At 37.6% G+C, this 17,621-nt stretch overlaps 1 pseudogene; it reads right to left on the minus strand.

Annotated features, from left to right (window-relative positions):
• Positions 1-510: 510 nt before the first annotated feature.
• The window catches only part of LOC149238458 (fatty acid elongase 3-like), a 124,265-nt pseudogene continuing 107,154 nt past the window's right edge, over positions 511-17,621 (minus strand).

The following is a 17,621-nucleotide window of genomic DNA, read 5'->3' on the forward strand; positions in this document are numbered from 1 at the left end:
AACACCCGTCCACCTCTTACATCTCTCTTCTCGGTATATATGGTGTGTCATTACAAAATATCTCCACTAACCTATGTGTGGAGGGATCATAATGGATCACCAACCGCTCTAACTGCTTGGTATGGGTCTCTGCTATAGCGTGACTGTGTCAGTAAACAAAATTGATCTTCTTTGATATTTTGTTGTCCTTCTCTGGCAGCTGGAACATTAACTAAAAGACGCCCCATAACTGATAAATGCAGTGGTCTGCTCGAGGCTGTCCTTTTCAATCTTCGGCCACTCTGTTAGTTGCATGAGGTTTCCTGCTGCGCTGTACTGCTCCATGTCCACTTTAACCAATTCCATGCCACCGAGAAATCGCGCCCGCTTTGCCACTTTTAAATATCAAAGGTCCATTTATGCAATATTTCCTCTATCGGGTCCACCTTTTGGGTCGTAGTGCATATCGCAGCCGGCCAATCCTCTGTTTCTCCTTATACTTGAAAATATTGTCGTGGACCCGAACATCTATCAAAAAGAATTAATAACACTGTCGGGTCCGGCCCATCGGGTCGCATGCATATCATATGTAAAAGCCCTGGCCCTTTGACTATCCCGATAGCGATATTGCGATGCGATGTCGGCCGTTGATCCGGATGCGCGATCGGCTTTCCTCATCGAATCGCTATATCGCATCGCTATGACCTTCGATGCTCCGATGCTCTAACCCGTCGATATGCCGATTCGCCGATGCAACCATTGGCGATTGCTGATCGCCAATGTCCCACATCGCTGCCACTGCCTGCCTCCTCCGATTGCGATATGCCGACGGGATCTGGACCGTTGATCGGCCAGATCCATCGGCTGATATGAATTCAGACCTTTAAGCCTGCGATTTTTATTTTTGCATGGTTTTAGAGTGTTTTAGCCTCCCGATAATGTATTTCCGCCCTCCCAAGGGCTTTTCCTTTGCAACCATTTCGATCGGTGGAGGCCTTAAGAGGATTTTGAAGGCTTTTGGGGCACTTTGTATCCATTTTTGGGCATCCTTCTGTGCGCAAACAACCCAATCAAGACTACATTTGATCCTCAAATGTTGGATTACGTAGCAGAGCTAATAATAATAATAATAATAATAATAATAAGACCCCCTTGTTGGTGGGACATCGGACCCACTTCCATGAGGTGCTTTAACTGTTAAAATCTATAGAGGTGTACATAACCCCTTATTTATTTTAACCTATCAGCTCTTACAAGGAAGCACATGTTCTTAAACATTAAACCCACTTAATTTGAACTTCACGTTCACATTCTTGTATTAAATCACTTCAAATTATTCTATTAAATCTCAAATTGGTGGTTTGTTCCCTTCTTGTAGGTTTTTTTTAACTATTAAATGCCAAATTGACAATTTATTCACTTCTTGTTGGTTTTCCCCTTCGGCTATTATGATGATTGTTGGTGGCTTCTTATCAAATGTCCTCAACCTTTGCATTTGTTTGCAATTGTGCCATTCAACTTCTTTGGGTTTAGTCTTTATTCTGATTAATACCATTATAATTAATCCAAATATTTCAAGGTATTTGCATCCAACTAGGAAATGTTTTTCCTCCATCTTTGGAACTAGATTACAACTTTACCCATATTGGACTCACTAATAACTTCACAATTTCCTATGAGTAGAATTCCATTAGCTGACACATGAAGAATGCATGATAATTAGCATGGAAACCATCATATTATAAAATGATCATTTATCATCATTGTGGCTGCACTTGTATATTGCTTGTCCTCTTTGTCCAATTCATATTTTTTCTCAATAATTATGTCAACCACATTAGAGCGGGTTAATTAGATGCCTATTTTGTGCATTACAACAATGGCTTTTCCTCCATTATCACTTAAATATTCTCTTATTACCCTTAACTTCAATATTAGTGAAATGTCTAATCAGTATACATGGAATAGCATGGGATTTGTCAACTCCCTCTTTGTTGGTCTCTAGCAGTTGGCCTCCCTGGGTTGAAGCTACTATTGTTAGTTGCCTCTAACTATATGGAAACTCCCATATAACTTTTCAATTAGACATAATGGGTGAATTTCATGTGACTTACACATTGAAAAATTGATTCTTATTTTCCCTTTATTTTTATGGATGCATTTTGTTTTTAGGTGGTTAATTTATCCTCTTAGTATGGATGTTTTGGTAGTTTCCCCCTTAGATTGGCCCAATTCATGATTAGTGGGCTTCTTATGTGACTTGGAAAACTTATTTCTCTAATTGAGTCCATGTATTTTTACTCTGTGAATCATTTGTCTAAGTGTCACTAACTCCAGTAAACCTTTACATAGATTCCATACCCAATTGTATGATTTTTTTTGAAATTTAAGCACAATGAACTGATTAATTCTGGTTAGCAGGGCATCAACTTAATTTAATGACTCTTGACTTAGTTATCTCATTCAATGTTCATTTAATAATTCCTTTACTCACAATTCATATCTCAAATAGGGCCTCCTCTTTATGTTCACATTTCATGTATTCTTCATAGTCCTAATCTCTGAATTATAGCATTTTCAAATGATAACACATTTGGAATTTGTTCTGACTCAAGAAGATTTTTATAATACTCTAGTCACAAACATATAGTGGAAAACTATAGAACTAAAAAACTATACATAGAGGAGAGTCACAAACATAAGAGGCTTTCCTTACTAATGGTAATAGTTGTTTCGTAAATTTATTTTTGGCCTCGTTGCCACTATCCCTCTTGAAAGTTTTAAATTTTGTACTCTCCTATCCTAACTTTCATGCATCCATTTTCCATGTTTCGTAAAATTTACATGTCATCTTAGCCTTATGAAATTGTTTGTCTGTATATATCGAACCAAAAATGCCAAGCTACCACAAATAGAAACTGCAAAGAAAAGTGTTCATAGTTTTTCCGCCATATTTTATGTCCCAATATGATTCTTCACTTGCAATAGAGATCACTACTTTTATGACTTTGAAGTCTGATTTTATTGCAGAATATATCAAAGAAAATTTAATTTATGTCTTGATATTACTACTTTGTAGTACCTATGAATATCTTCAAGATTGGAAATGCATAGTTTATAGGACTTGACCATTGTTGGCTACACTGTATGTAGCTAAAAATGGTAATGGATGTATAAAATTGACTAAAATTTGGAAAATATGATTTATATTTCAAAGAAAAACCAAACGGTTGGATCCACTTGAAAATTGATTGATTCTTTCTTAATTGATTGATTCAATCAAAAGCTAACATACAAACTGTAGTGAATGATTTACTTGTGACAAACCCAAAGAGAATCGTCAAAGGAATTGAAAAGAAGGTTAGCAATGCTTTATTGTTGAATGAAAATCGATTGACAAGCGGGTTAATATAGTGCAATTTGTAGGATTCAAATAGTATATTCATTATTTATTTGGTCACTAGATCCCCATGAACACATAATGATAGTAGTTTGATATTGGAATATTCTTCTTGCAATCACAGTGCCTTGGTCTTTTTCACATTTTCCCCATTCCCTTAAAATAAGGCCGCAAACTTGTTTTCTCTAAAATAATACCTGTATCTAGGTATCTAATCTTCTTAGCTTCTTATTTTAGGTATCTAATCTTCTTAGCTTCTTAGATTGGTATTGTGACTGAATCCATCAAGTGGTCCTTGACTCTACTGGCTAGAATTTCATCATTAGTCATCAAAACAAAGAGATTGAGGATAATTTTAATGTAGATCTAGTTGTTTTTCTCGCTAGCATACAGGTACAAGGACATATTTGTATTTTATGGACTATTGAATTTTGATGTCTAATCAAAGTTAATTTTCACTTGGTTTGTATTTTGTAAAGTATAGACTAGGAAATAAGTTATCATTTTGGTATTATTAGGATTGGTATAAGGTTTTTGATATTTGAATATTTTGCATACACCGTACAAATAAAAACAGGAACACCTTGTCATAGCAAATGACTTTCCAAATATAATTAGGTGAGAGAGATTCATTCTAAATAATCTTCGGATGCTTACCATGTGGCTTCTATGACATATATTGTTAGTTTTTGTTGTTAACACAATCCTACTTTTATATGAAATATTTTTAGACAAAATCACATGCATATTATAAATTCAACACATTTCGAACTACTTATTTCCCTCAAATTCACTCATTTCCTACAATTTGAAGAATATCTTGATAATGTGTATTATTCTAGAGACAGTTTTAGGCATCCATAGATTATACAACAAAGGCATTTTGTAGTGATAGAACATGTTAGACTACAATAAGGATTTGGAGTTTGTAAAGACACCATAAATTTTTGAAGATGTTCTATAAAGTATCGAGTCCAATGAAAAGATGCATTTTGTTGAATTACCTGAATAGTTACTTCAATTTGTGACATATGTAGTGGAAAATGGTTTATGTAGATCTTTCCATGGCTTTTAGGTTATAGTGATATCAATTGCAAAGAAGGCAGAGGGATGTTCTTAAAATATATGGAAGTATCTTCTATCTTGATATTGTTGATGGAATTTCATGAAATTTCTCTCTATATCACATTTTTCATATTTATTTTTAGTTATTTTATTTGGGTGTTATTGTTTTTTAGTTATTTGATGTTAGGAAAAATTTGCTACTCCAAATTGTAACTTTTCCAAGTTCCATCCCATATTTTTATTTTATCGCATGGACATTTTTAATAAAACTCTACAAGAATTGGATCCACATATCACATGGCATGTTCGAATAGCTTCTATCACTATAAATCTCATCTTCCTTTCCTCTTTTCTCCACTCCTATACCACCGCTATCTAGTCAGCTAGCGATTTAGAGATTAAAAAATAGGTTCAAAAATGAAAGTGCTCAGAGTCTCCTGAAACCATTGTCAAGTTGTAGTGTTCATCGTCTTGATTTTAACGACACTTGAATCACCTCAATCTGACGTCGTGTGAAGAAGGTATGACGTTCTGAATTTTTTCACCATCAGCTAAAAAGTCAATATCACGGTTGACTAGGCTGCTGACTTGGCAGTTCGTACAATTGATGTCATCAAATGAATGTGCAGGGTATAGTTAGAAGCGGACCAATCAAGTCTTGACATATGGAATGTTCATACTGGTGCATTTCGTTTCTTGTTGAAGTTTGAGGTGGCCTAATCATAGGCTGCCACGTGGACCTATCAGAGGGCACCATGTGGGCCTTTATGATTGGTAAAAAAAAAAATATGGGGAAAGAAGGCCTCGAAGGGGTTCAACCCCAAGACCTCCTCCATAACAACTCCACGCCCAACCATAACATCATTGCACAAGTTCTTAAAAGGTATAGGTTGCAGGTTATATTTATTTACATATAATTTGTTGTTTGGGAGGAGGCATCGGGTGACGGTCACTAGCCCCTGGTCACACCACCACCATGTGTCCATAGTGAAAGCTGAATGGAGTGGGGTTGGGGACTTAGCCATGGCCCTTAGTCACGCTAATCACCCATATGACTGGGCGAAACACTTAGTGGACAAGGTGGGGCTGTAATCCCTAGCTCATGGTCCCATCGATGCACATATGACCAGAGCGGGAGATATGACAGAGGGCATGGGCATATAAGCCCTGGCCCCCAGTTTAAATGGATCCATATGTCCACACCCAATGACAGAAGGGGTAGACCGGGTGGAACCTCACCCATTTCATCCCCTAGTCCCATGAAACACTATGTGCCCTTACACTAGGAGTGTAGGGAGTGGAGTGGTAGGGATGGGAAGTTAGCCCAACCCCGAGCCACATGGCACCCCATGTGACCTTATCCCAATGAAGAAGAGGCCAAAATTGGTGGGGATGGGCAGTTGGCCTCAGCTCCTGGGCCTATGGCACCATGTGACCCTAATCTAGTGCATAGGGGATAATGTCAAATTTAACGAGGCAACAAATTTCACTTTGTATGGTAGAAATCTCATCGATCATGAGAAAAATTATCACTCGCGAACTATGTAAAGGGATAAATCATTGTGCATTTAGCAGGTTTTGCCAATTTTCATGACAAATAATAGAGCTTGGCTTGGAGAAGCATATCTTGCTCAATTTTTAACCTTTGTGATCTCAATAAGTGCCTAGATGGGGGTTTTTGAGCATCCTAGACTTAATGGCAGTCTCACTTTTCTGATTTGAGCACATTATGATGGAATTTTTCCATAATCAAAGCTTTTAGTGTTAGAGGCAAAGTTAGTTTTGAAGTATTATGGAGGCATATTTGAGCATCTAGGGAGCCTAGTTATAGGTTTTATAGCCTTCTAGTTTCATCTGTAGTAGTTGTTACTTTAGTATAGAACCTGTTTTCAGACTTTTCTCAATGTGTTAAGGAAAGAAGCCCTTTTTAACTCTTCATTGTGAAGGAGCTACGTGTTTATGTTTTTGATTTTAGGTGGAGTACAAAGACCTATTGGGTGTGAGACCTTTTTATGTTGAAATTTTCATGACCTACTGTAGGGGTTCATCTTTCCAAGTGAAAATTATTTCTAGGAGAATGCTTCTTTATAGGAGAAACAAGCCACTCTAATGTAACCAAGTTTTATTACTCATTTTCTATTGAAATCAATATAGTGTTCCACTTATTGGAGCAGGGCCAAAGAGGTAGCCGAAGAGCGGTGAAATCCGTTATCAAATGTTTGTCTCTTCTCTTCATTCTTATCATCTTAAGTTGCATGTTAATTTGTTTCTCTTTTAAGTTCATGTGGAAACTTAACTCACTATATTGAAGATATTGTCAAAATTATTTACCTTTAAATACACATTTTGTTAACTTACAAAGTGTCAAAGGACTGTCGGGTTTTTATAGGAGGAGCCTTCTTCCAATTTTCAGATCAGGTGGTAACAGAGCAAGTTCTGACCAAGTTGAATGTATGGGAAAGAAACTAAAGCATGAAATACTCCAAGTGTTGGAGGAGATTAATATATCTCTTGGAATGGAGAATGTTGAGCTGAGGAGATTTCTTGAAGTTGCAGTTGAGGAGAAAAGGAAAATGTGCCTACAATTGTAGCACGTACTAGAGGAACAAAATGGTGAGAGTTCCATCCCATAAGAAACAAATAATCCCTCTAAGATAAAACCAATTTGTGGACATGGTTAGGATATCAACATGTTTCTAGGAAAACTAGTGTCTTGTCGAATGACTAGCCCTCTAGGTTTGGCAGCTATCCTAGAAACAACAGTTTAAAGCAATTCAACGATTTCCTCTATGTGTAATAGATAAGAGAAGGATAGTGGGCCAACCTGGAACTTTCACTTAATCCCTTGCTTGATCTCTCTCCCCCTTTCCAGAGCTTGCAACTCCTCCCCGTACTTAACCCGCTTGGAGAGTACCTGCACAAGTATAGCAACAAAGAACCATCAAAGCATCATGGTCTATTACAACATAAACATTATAGAATCAGATATATAATGAACAAATGATAGCATTCACAAATGATAACATTCAAAATTGCACAATCATAATGGAAGAAAACTTGAAGAACTTTATTAATAGAAGGGAGAATTACAACCCAGTTGTCTGATCCAGCATCATCCTCCCAGCTTCAATCCCTCTTCACCTCATGAAATAGCAAGATCACACCAACAATACAATGCTTTTTCCTCAATTACAAACTATCAGCACTTCCTTGCAATTCACAATATTCTAGCCCCCGGATCTCTTAGATGAGGGATCCATTTATAGATGTGTGCAAGGGTGTGAGTCATCTCTGGGTTTTTGATTAGTGTCATTCCGCTTGTGACAATTGGTTCCACTTGGAGATTTCTTGGATCTCTTACTCATCCCTGGGCGAATTCAGAGAGGCAAGTGGCATAGGAGAAGTTTCTAGAAGATTCCATGAGCAACCACCTAGCAAACTGTCTCGAACATTTGTCCATCCTCACCCATCGCACCCTATAGAAGGCCCAAACAGTCTACATTGCACCCTGGTAGTGTAACACTCAGTATTCATCGCACTTTGCCAGTGGAGCAGTCAGTATGGTTCAGTTTAGGCCATTTCTGGATGGTTTCTTAGGTGGAACTTTTGGGGAATGATGTAATAAGATGACTAAGCTCTTTTAGGGTATGAAACAACTCTTTAAGGGGTTGATGAGACCTATTTTATCAACATATAAGTTTGTGGTTGATGTACCCAAATATATCTATAATAGTTGCCCCCTAAAGCATGAAGTCGTAAATCTTGATGTCGGGTGAAATGCTTTATCATGAGGATCTAAGGTTTCGAACTGGAAGGTGACCTGCATAAGTTAAAATACAATACATCATCATAATATAATTTTCATGATCTCGCTGAGGTAGGCATTCCCATGCTCAGCTTTATAAATTCATTTCATGTACATAGATCAGATAGTTGTCTGTAGATGTAGAATGGTGATTCTTTGGATGTAGAGTCATCATCCATGGTTAGGATGACCATCTGTGTAGCATCTTTATACATTTGATGTTCTTATATCCCTGAATATATCACAGCCCGGATGGATGAAACTAGATCCGGGGTCTTCAAACTCATTCAATCTTCACCCGATTTACAAGTCAATCCTGTTGACACCTAATCCTCATGATTGGGTGAATATAATGTAAATAGATAAATAAGTAATATGAATAGTCATCGGGAGATGAACTGAACAGTCTCTCCCTCATGAATTTAATGAAGACCTACCTGAAGGAATAAGCACGAATCAGTTTTTAGTTGAGGAGTTGCTGCCTGGTCTGACATGGTATCGGAGCTAGCACCTTTTTTTAGTTTCCCTCTCCTTTGTAACTCCTTCCTGCATATTTTGCTTATATATTGCCCATGTTCTACAGGCTGACATCTCTGTCAAATCCCTGTGAAATCTCATTCATTGTTTAATGTATTCGTTGAAGTGCATTACCTCTTGAAGGAGTTGATTCGTTGCATTGGAGCTAATTGTTGCATCAAACCACTGAAGCCGTAGGTGTTGCAGTGTATGGTACTGTTTATGCTAGCCTGCCTCCCTCCACGCTAGTATAACAACGCTTCAGGTTCAATCAATTTATGAAAATCTTGGTAAACGCTAATATATATGATGATTGTATTAATGTTGTTTTGGAACGCTGATATGATTAATACCATATGTTGAACGCTGCCCATATATATTAGTTTTTTGTATTTAAGTTGCTGGCGAATTTCATGTAACTGGAATATTGCTTGTTGGCTAATTTTATGGTGAATACGCTTTGATGGCAACCCGAAGGTCGTGTGTTCCATCCATGGTATGAATTAATGTTGGATTCATAATTTCTACCCTGAATTCTTCTCATGAAGTGTGGATTTCTTCTTATGATGCGTTGGTCCGACCTGTCTTGAAGAAAAATGGTGAACTGTTGGGCTAGTTAACACTATCTCTTTGTGTTGAATGTATATGCTGCTCCATATATACGTTGTTGAATGTATACGCTACTCATGGTATTTTTTTTAATGCCGGTCTGCTCCATATATACACTGTTGACATGGTATACGCTGCTCCTTGGAATAAGAATTATACAGAGGCCATTTTGGGACTTTAAACACTTTATTCAAAGCCAGATAAGGTAATCAGTCCGTTGGGAGGAGGAAGGTCTTTGTAAAACTTAGAATCTACTGCAACCTGTATGAAACATGTGTTAGGTACGATAATGAATGTGTGTGCCAATATATTTTTGCTAGAGTGAAAGATAAACACGATGTAGTTGATTTACATTGGCTTGTTAGTGTAGTTTTTGCAGTAGCGACTGCTGTGAAGAGCTATAGGATGAAATGTCAATGCCCATACTGGGCAATCAGACAACAAAATTTGGCTTTTTCTTGCTTCCTGTACAGTGGAGAATAGGGTGTGGGACAAAGATTTAGAACAGATTTTTGACACTGATGAATGTAAAAGAGGGTGCTGATTGGTTTTGCATTGTTGTTTAATAATTTGCACTAAGAGTCAAAAATTTTTAAATTGTAAATTTTTTTGTAAAGAAAAAAAAAAATTACCACCAGAAGTACATTTTTACTGTATATTGGCAGATGTATTTTTCTATCAGCAGAAGTATTTTTTACAGAATGCATTCAATCATATCCATGGTGGGAATAGTTCTCACTAGCAAGGAGAACTATCCTGAATGGTCCCGGATGATAAAACACACCCTCATTTTCAATGATTTGTGGAAAGGAGTGTGTGTCAGAGACGGAGACAATGAACCAGTACAGCCTACCTCAGAAAAAGAGCTCGTCATTTGGGAAAACAAGAAAAGAAAAGCTTATGCATTAATTGCAGTGTCTGTAAATGAAGAGGTGAGTCGCCATATTTCGTCATATTCAACTGCCTTTGAAGCCTTACAAACACTGAAAGAACTCTATGACTCACATTCTGCACTTGAAGTTGTTCAACTCATGATTAAACTCTTCATTATTGAACTACAAAATAATGATCCTCTCGCTCTTGCATCTGAAGTAAAGTCTATAATGCATGATATCAAATCCATTAAGGTTGAATTGGATATTCCTCTTATCACTTTTCTCAAGGCACTTTATCCTACTTACTCCAATTATCTTGAGTCATTGCAAGCAAATGGAAATCTCAAAGATATCACCTTTGACTCTCTTGTGAAAATGTTTACTAAAAGAGAGAAAGATTTTGGAAAGAAGACAGCCCCTGAATCTTCTGAAGAGGCTGTGTGCCTTGCTCATAAAGAAAAGCATCCTACTCAAGATTCTTCAAGAGGAAGTGGTGGTCGAAGAGGAAGAGGAAGATATTTTAGAGGCAGGGGGGCACAATCTCAAGGAGAAAAGGCAGATTTGCACTGCATTGGCTGTGAAAGGAATGGATCACATGATGCCTCTACATGCAAACTGCCATGGGACAAAATTGAGCAGCAAAGAAACCAACAAAAAGGTAAAATTGATGATACAGGCAAAGGTAAAGCACTTGAATCCATTCACTATGTTGTGGCACAATGTAACATTGGAGTAAATGAAGATTTATTTAATGCTTCACTTACTTCCTAGAAAAATGATTGGTTGCTTGATTCAGGAGCAACCTGCCACATGACTCATAGAAAATATTTTTTTGAAGATTTCACTGACAACGTTGATGGAGCAGTATACTTTGTAGACCAATAAAAAATCAAGCCGTCAAGGCTTGGCATAATCAGGCTTAAACTTCCCGGTCTTATAGAATTTCTTCTGCATCATGTTCTATATCTCCCACAGCTCAAGAGAAACTTGTTGTCCATTGTCCACATCCACTAGCAAGGTCACTCCATTCATATGTTTGATGGCAAGCTTGAGGTAAGAAAAGCATCTGACCACTCACTTGTCATGAGGGGAATAGAAGAAGAAAGGCTTCTCAAGCTACAAGGAACCTCTACTCATGCATAACATTTCTCATACAATTCTCATCATGATGAAGGTACACTTCCATGAAGTTTATTATGGCATGCTAGATTTGGACATTTGAACTATGACAGTCTCCGCTTGTTGAAGAAAAATGGTGTTGCTGGTTTGCCTACAATTCTTAGGAAATTTTAGCATTGTGATGCTTGTATTCTAGGAAAGCATATCAAACAGTCTTTTCATGATTCACATTCAAGAGCATATAGAAAACTTGAACTCATCCATTCAGATTTATGTGGTCCAATGCCTGTTCCTTCTACAAATGGAAATAAATATATGATGACATTTATTGATGACTACACCAGAATGTGTTGGGTTTATTTGTTGAAGAACAGATCTGATGCTTTTCAAACATTCAAGAATTTTCATAAATGGATTGAAAATGATGCACAATCTCATATTGGGTCTATTTGCACTGATAATGGAAAAGAATACACATCAAATGAATTTGAAAACTATCTTCGCCAACATGGGATCAAACATCAAACAACTGTGCCTTATAATCCTTAACAGAATGGTGTAGCTGAAAGAATGAATATGACAATCTTAAATATGGTACAATCCATGCTCTTCTTAAAAAATGTAAAGATAATGTTTTGGGCTGATGCTGTTCTATGTGCTACATATATAAAGAATATATGTCCATCTAATGCTATTAGAAACAAGACTCGTTACGAAATGTGGTATGGACATGTTCCTTTGGTAAAGCATATCAGGGTCTTTGGTTCCACCTGTTATGCCTTGATACCAAATGTACATAGAAACAAACTTGGTGCTAGAAGTCGTAAGCGTATCTTCCTGAGGTATTCAAACACCTCCAAAGCATACCGTCTCTATGATGAAGTAAATAAAACGTTTGTTGTATCTAGGGATGTATTTTTTCTTGAATCATCCAAAACTGACAATGTTGTTGAACGGAAACTTGATCGCTTGGATAGATTCACGAAAGAAAAATAATTTCAAGAATTTGATAATCAGATTCCACATCTTGAAGGGGGGATTCCTATACTAGATCAACATGTGGAATCTTCTTCTGAACAACACTCTCCCCCGCATGAAACTCCAACAACAGATGATGCTTTAAGTGATGTGATTGATAAAATTGGGAGACTCAATCTTGATTCAGTCCCAACTCAATAAACGGAGTAGCCTAGACCATTTGAGAAAGGTCCCCCAAAGTGGCTGACAAAGACACTTGAAAGTGTTCATCCTGATGAGGTTGGAAAGATAGGAACTAGAAATTCAAACCAGCAAAATGGAGGTGATGTGGATGACTCTAATTCACCTGTTGATATGGATGTTTCTTATGATTGTCAATTGAACTTGTCTATAGATTTTGAACCAACTTCCTTCAAAGAAGCTGCTTTTCATGATGAATGCAAAAGGAGTATGCTGCCCTCATAAATAATGACCCTTGGAAGCTAGTTGATCCTCCATTAGGAACCAAACCAATTGGATGCAAATTGGTCTACAAGAACAAGTATAAAGTTGATGGCTCACTTAACAAGCACAAAGCTAGGCTTGTGGCAAAAGGTTTTGCACAAAAGGAAGGGGTTGATTATGAGGAGACTTTTTCCCCCACAGCAAAATGGGCTACCATCCAGACACTCTTTGCACTAGCAGCTCAGAACTATTGGAAAGTCCATCAAATGGATGTAAAAAATGCTTTCTTAAATGGAGATCTAAAAGAGAATGTTTTTATGTCTCAGCCTAAAGGATTTGTTGTGAAAGGACATGAACATAAAGTATGCAAACTTGTGAAGTCCTTGTATGGCCTCAAACAAGCACCACGAGCCTGGTATGAAAAACTAACTGAGCATCTTCTGAAACTCAATTTCAAACATTATGATCTTGATGATGCTACTTTATTTGTCAAGAAAGTTGGCAAAACAGTTGTATATCTTGTGGTATATGTAGATGATATTTTGATGATAGGAAACAATGAAAGCTACATTGCATCCATAAAGAAGGAATAGGGGAAAAGTTTTGAAATGACTGATTTGGGCTATGTTCATTACTATCTTGGAATTGAAATAACCCAACATCCGAAGTCCATATTTCTTTCTGAAAAGAAATACATTGGAGATTTGTTTAACATATTTGGCATGACAAAATGCAATCCTCTTACTACTCCAATGGAACAAAACTTAAATCTCACATCTATTGAAGGAAAAGAATTTGAGGATGTAACAAAGTATAGACAGCTTGTAGGAAGTCACAACTACCTAACTACTAACATACCAGACATTTCATTTGCTGTTGGAATCCTCTCTAGGTTTATGCAAAAGCCTTGTGAGGGACATTGGTATACTATAAAAAGAGTTCTAAGGTACTTGAATGGAACTCAAGACTTTGGAATCAAGTATACACAGGTGGACAACTTTAGCTTGATTGGATACTCTGATTCAGACTTCGATGGAGACAAAGAAACTGGGGTATCTACTTCAAGATATGCTATGAGTCTTGGATTTGGAGTTGTCTCCTAAATATCACGGAAACAATCAGTTCCAGTAGATTCCACAACAGAAGCAGAATACATGGCAACAGTTGAAGCAATAAAAGAAATTGTGTGGCTCAGGAAAATTCTTGAAGATCTGTAAGTAAAACAAGTACAATCAACTGCACTCATGTTTGACAATACCTCTACAATAAAGTTGGCCAAGAACCCAAAGTTCCATGATCGAACGAAGCACATCAATACTAAATATCATCTGATTCGACATCATGTTGAGGCCAAAACAATCCATCTCCATCATTGTTCCACAAATGAGCAAATTGCAGACATCTTCACCAAAGTTCTTGGAAGAGAAAAGCTTGAACGATTCAGAATGATGCTTGGACTCACCAACATCCCTTCAGATGGGGGGGGGGGGAATGTTGAAACCTAATCCTCATGATTGGGTGAATATAATGTAAATAGATAAATAAGTAATATGAATAGTCATCAAGAGATGAACTGAACAGTCTCTCCCTCATGTATTTAATGAAGACCTACCTGAAGGAATAAGCACGAATCAATTTTTGGTTGAGGAGTTACTGCTTGGTCTAACAAATCCATGTGAAGAGATGTTCTAAAGTTGAACATGGAAAGACATCGCTTGATTACCAGCCAATAATGTGAGATGTTAACAGACGTGAGAGGAATCACCGATAATGTTAATGAACCTAAAGGTACTATAATACAATTCAGGTGGTGTGAATATATGATCCGATGTCGAACACCACACAAAATATTTCGGTTGAAGGCCATTGATGTCAACGTGTCGCCGGAAGTAAGAAACTTGCCATTGATGTATGCAAGCTTCAAAGCAATGAAAGGGTTGTTTCTAAGCCAACTTCTTGGATAATGAGTTGATGTCGACAAGAAGTGACTCATCGTAGGAGGGCCTTGATGTACCCCACATCTATGACACGAAATGAAGCAAATGATTTGTAGAGGTTAAAATGGATTGACAACACAAGGTTCAGGAATGGCGATCATGAAAGATGAAGGTTGAAGGTATTGCAATGGAGGAGACATTAACTGGATGGTGAATTATCAACTGAATGACTTCTCTTGAACATGTTGGTGACACTGAGATGAATCGGTAGCGTTAACCCCAAAAGATGGATGGTGTGAAAGACCAATGGTGATATGACCGATGAATGGAATAACCCAACCCAACTCAATCACAGAGATGAAGTAAAAGTGTCATGTTCAAGAGCGACCTGCTACCATAAATTCTTCAAGTTTTCTTCCCTTTTTCCCCAGCCATTGCTGACTAGTACCTCTTTATTTTTTTCAACCTTGAGGAGGATAACATATGCTTGTTCTATCATTTTCCCTTTAGGCAAACCTGCCACTATGTTTTAACGAGTCTAGTGACAGTGAAACTTGGTTTCGTTTAGAATGGACAAGTTTGCCGCTATTGTTTTAACGAGTTTAATGAAAAGGATAACACTGTCCTTTTCATGTTTAGAGAGTTTGAAAAGGGATGAAAAGAAAAATCCAGAAGTTATTTTTTGTAAAAAAATTCCCTTAGGTCTAAAAAAGATTAAAATAATACAGAAGGGATGACTTTTCTGATCACTTTAATGAGCCGAAAAACACAAGCGCTTGAACTTTTTCGTGAGATAATCCCTTAGGTCCGAAAAGGATTAAAATCATATAGGAGGGATGACATTTCCAAGCACTTTAATGAGCTGGAAAGACCAATTTCTCGACAATATTTTCATATTTAACGAGTCTGAAAAGGGTTTAAAGGAGACTCGGTTTTTGAGGAACGAGTGGTGTCTAGGATAGCAACTAGTTCTGGTGAATTTGGAACTTCTCAAAACATGGTGAATTCTGTAAAGAGGCTGGCTAATAAGACCACTCATCGCAATTGTTTCTCAAAAGGGTAAAACGACCAAGTCAGAGTGTATGATCAGCCAAAGGGATGGTGGTGATGAGAGGTACACAACATAGGCTCAAAAGGCTGATAGAATGGCAATCACAAAGGTTATTTAGTTGGAGGTGTGTTCATTTTTTTTTACAAGCTTGAACCGTGGGGGAACTATGCTTGGTTTTAGTTTCATTTTTACACAAGGTAGAAAAGATAAAACTAAAAAGCTAGAAATGAAAAAACTAAAAAGCTAGAAATGACAAAACTAAAAATTTAAAATGAAATTTAAAAATGGGAATAAAAATGGTTTGCATGCCCCCAACATGAAAATGAGAGTCTCCTGTAACCAGATGGAAATCACTTTGGTTAGGCAAGACGGCTTCGTCTAGTATAGACAAAACACCTCCTTGGCTTCATCCAGAATAGACAAAGGTGAATGGTGTGTCAGACCAATTACATAACCTACAGGGAAACTTAACTTTGCAACTGGGTGGGTCTAGAATAGACAAGGGTGCATGCCCCCTAAGCTTTGTTACATTCACCAAACTACTCATGGTGATCGGGTGGATGGAATGAAGATTCAAGTGATATCGTTGATGTAAAAGGACCATTTAGGGATGATGATTGACTTGGAGCTATGCTTGGACCAAGAAATGAAAGCTGGTCAATGGTGACAATCTTGCCTTCATGCGAGAAATGCATCACTTGGAAGGGTGTTGAAACAATAGCTTCCAAGTTATAAACATAGTCATGCCCAAGAAGTAAATTGTAATCTAACGGTCCTGGGACTATCATCACGTTCAGATGAACGATTTTCCTTCTCAAAGTGACCTGTAACTTAGGAAGGATCCCTAACGGTTGACTGGTTCCTTTGTTAAAGCCCAACAAATTTTGTGTAACAGGCATAAGTGATGGCAAACTAAGCGCTTTCCAAGCAGTTGAAGAAAGGATACTCACTGATGCCCCTTCATCTATAATAGTTCCAGACACGATCATTTTACGAATTTGTACTATGATCAGGAAAGGTATGTAAGAAGGAAGGCGATATCTTTCTAGTCGATTCCAATCAAAGGAAGTGACTAGACTAATTGGAGGGGGTACCAAGAAAACAGGAGAATCAATCCCTTCAGCTACGAGAGTTGGAGGGTTTTCCTCTTATCTAGATGGAACAGGTGGATTGCCCCCAATTTCATCGGTATCTGAAGTAATAAAAAGTATTTGAACTGTATCGTTCTCACTCTCTTCAAGAAGGGCACAATTATCTGAAGGTGGACTTGGGTCAACTATCACCTCGACCTGTTGACTTTGGTCGAGTATAGACTCATAAGATTCACTTTTAGAGAGAGTGGTTTCGATCGATGGTTGATTTAAGTCAGTCAGCTTTTCAACTAGTAAAGGACTTGGGGAGAGTTTCTTGTAGCCAGATGGAAGTTGCTGTGGTGAAGCAAGATGGTTATCCAACACTCTTTTGGCTTCATCCAAAAACGGACAAAGGTGAAGGGCATGGTTCCCTTCACATAACCTACATGGAAACCTAACATTTCTCCTCTGTCCATGAACTTTAATATCACTAGTTGAAGGTGTGTTACCAACATGATCTCCAGAAGTTGATGACACAGGATGGTGTGAATGGGGAGACCATTCTTTCAAGATTCGAGGAAAGCAAGGACAGTCTCAAGAAAAATGGTCACCTACACCAATTACGCATGGAAATTTGGCTTTGGAAAGTTTAATGTGCGGATTTTCACCAAATGATGCATCCAAAGCATGTAATATTCCTAACCCAGAATATTCCTCAAACCGTAGCAAAAACTCCAACCAAATAAATGATATAATAACCTAGAAGTGAT

Source organism: Pinus tabuliformis, chromosome 8 (assembly GCF_031772625.1).
Source record: "Pinus tabuliformis cultivar Carrire ecotype Pingquan chromosome 8, CPIR1, whole genome shotgun sequence".
In the NCBI taxonomy this organism is placed as follows: Eukaryota; Viridiplantae; Streptophyta; class Pinopsida; order Pinales; family Pinaceae; genus Pinus; species Pinus tabuliformis.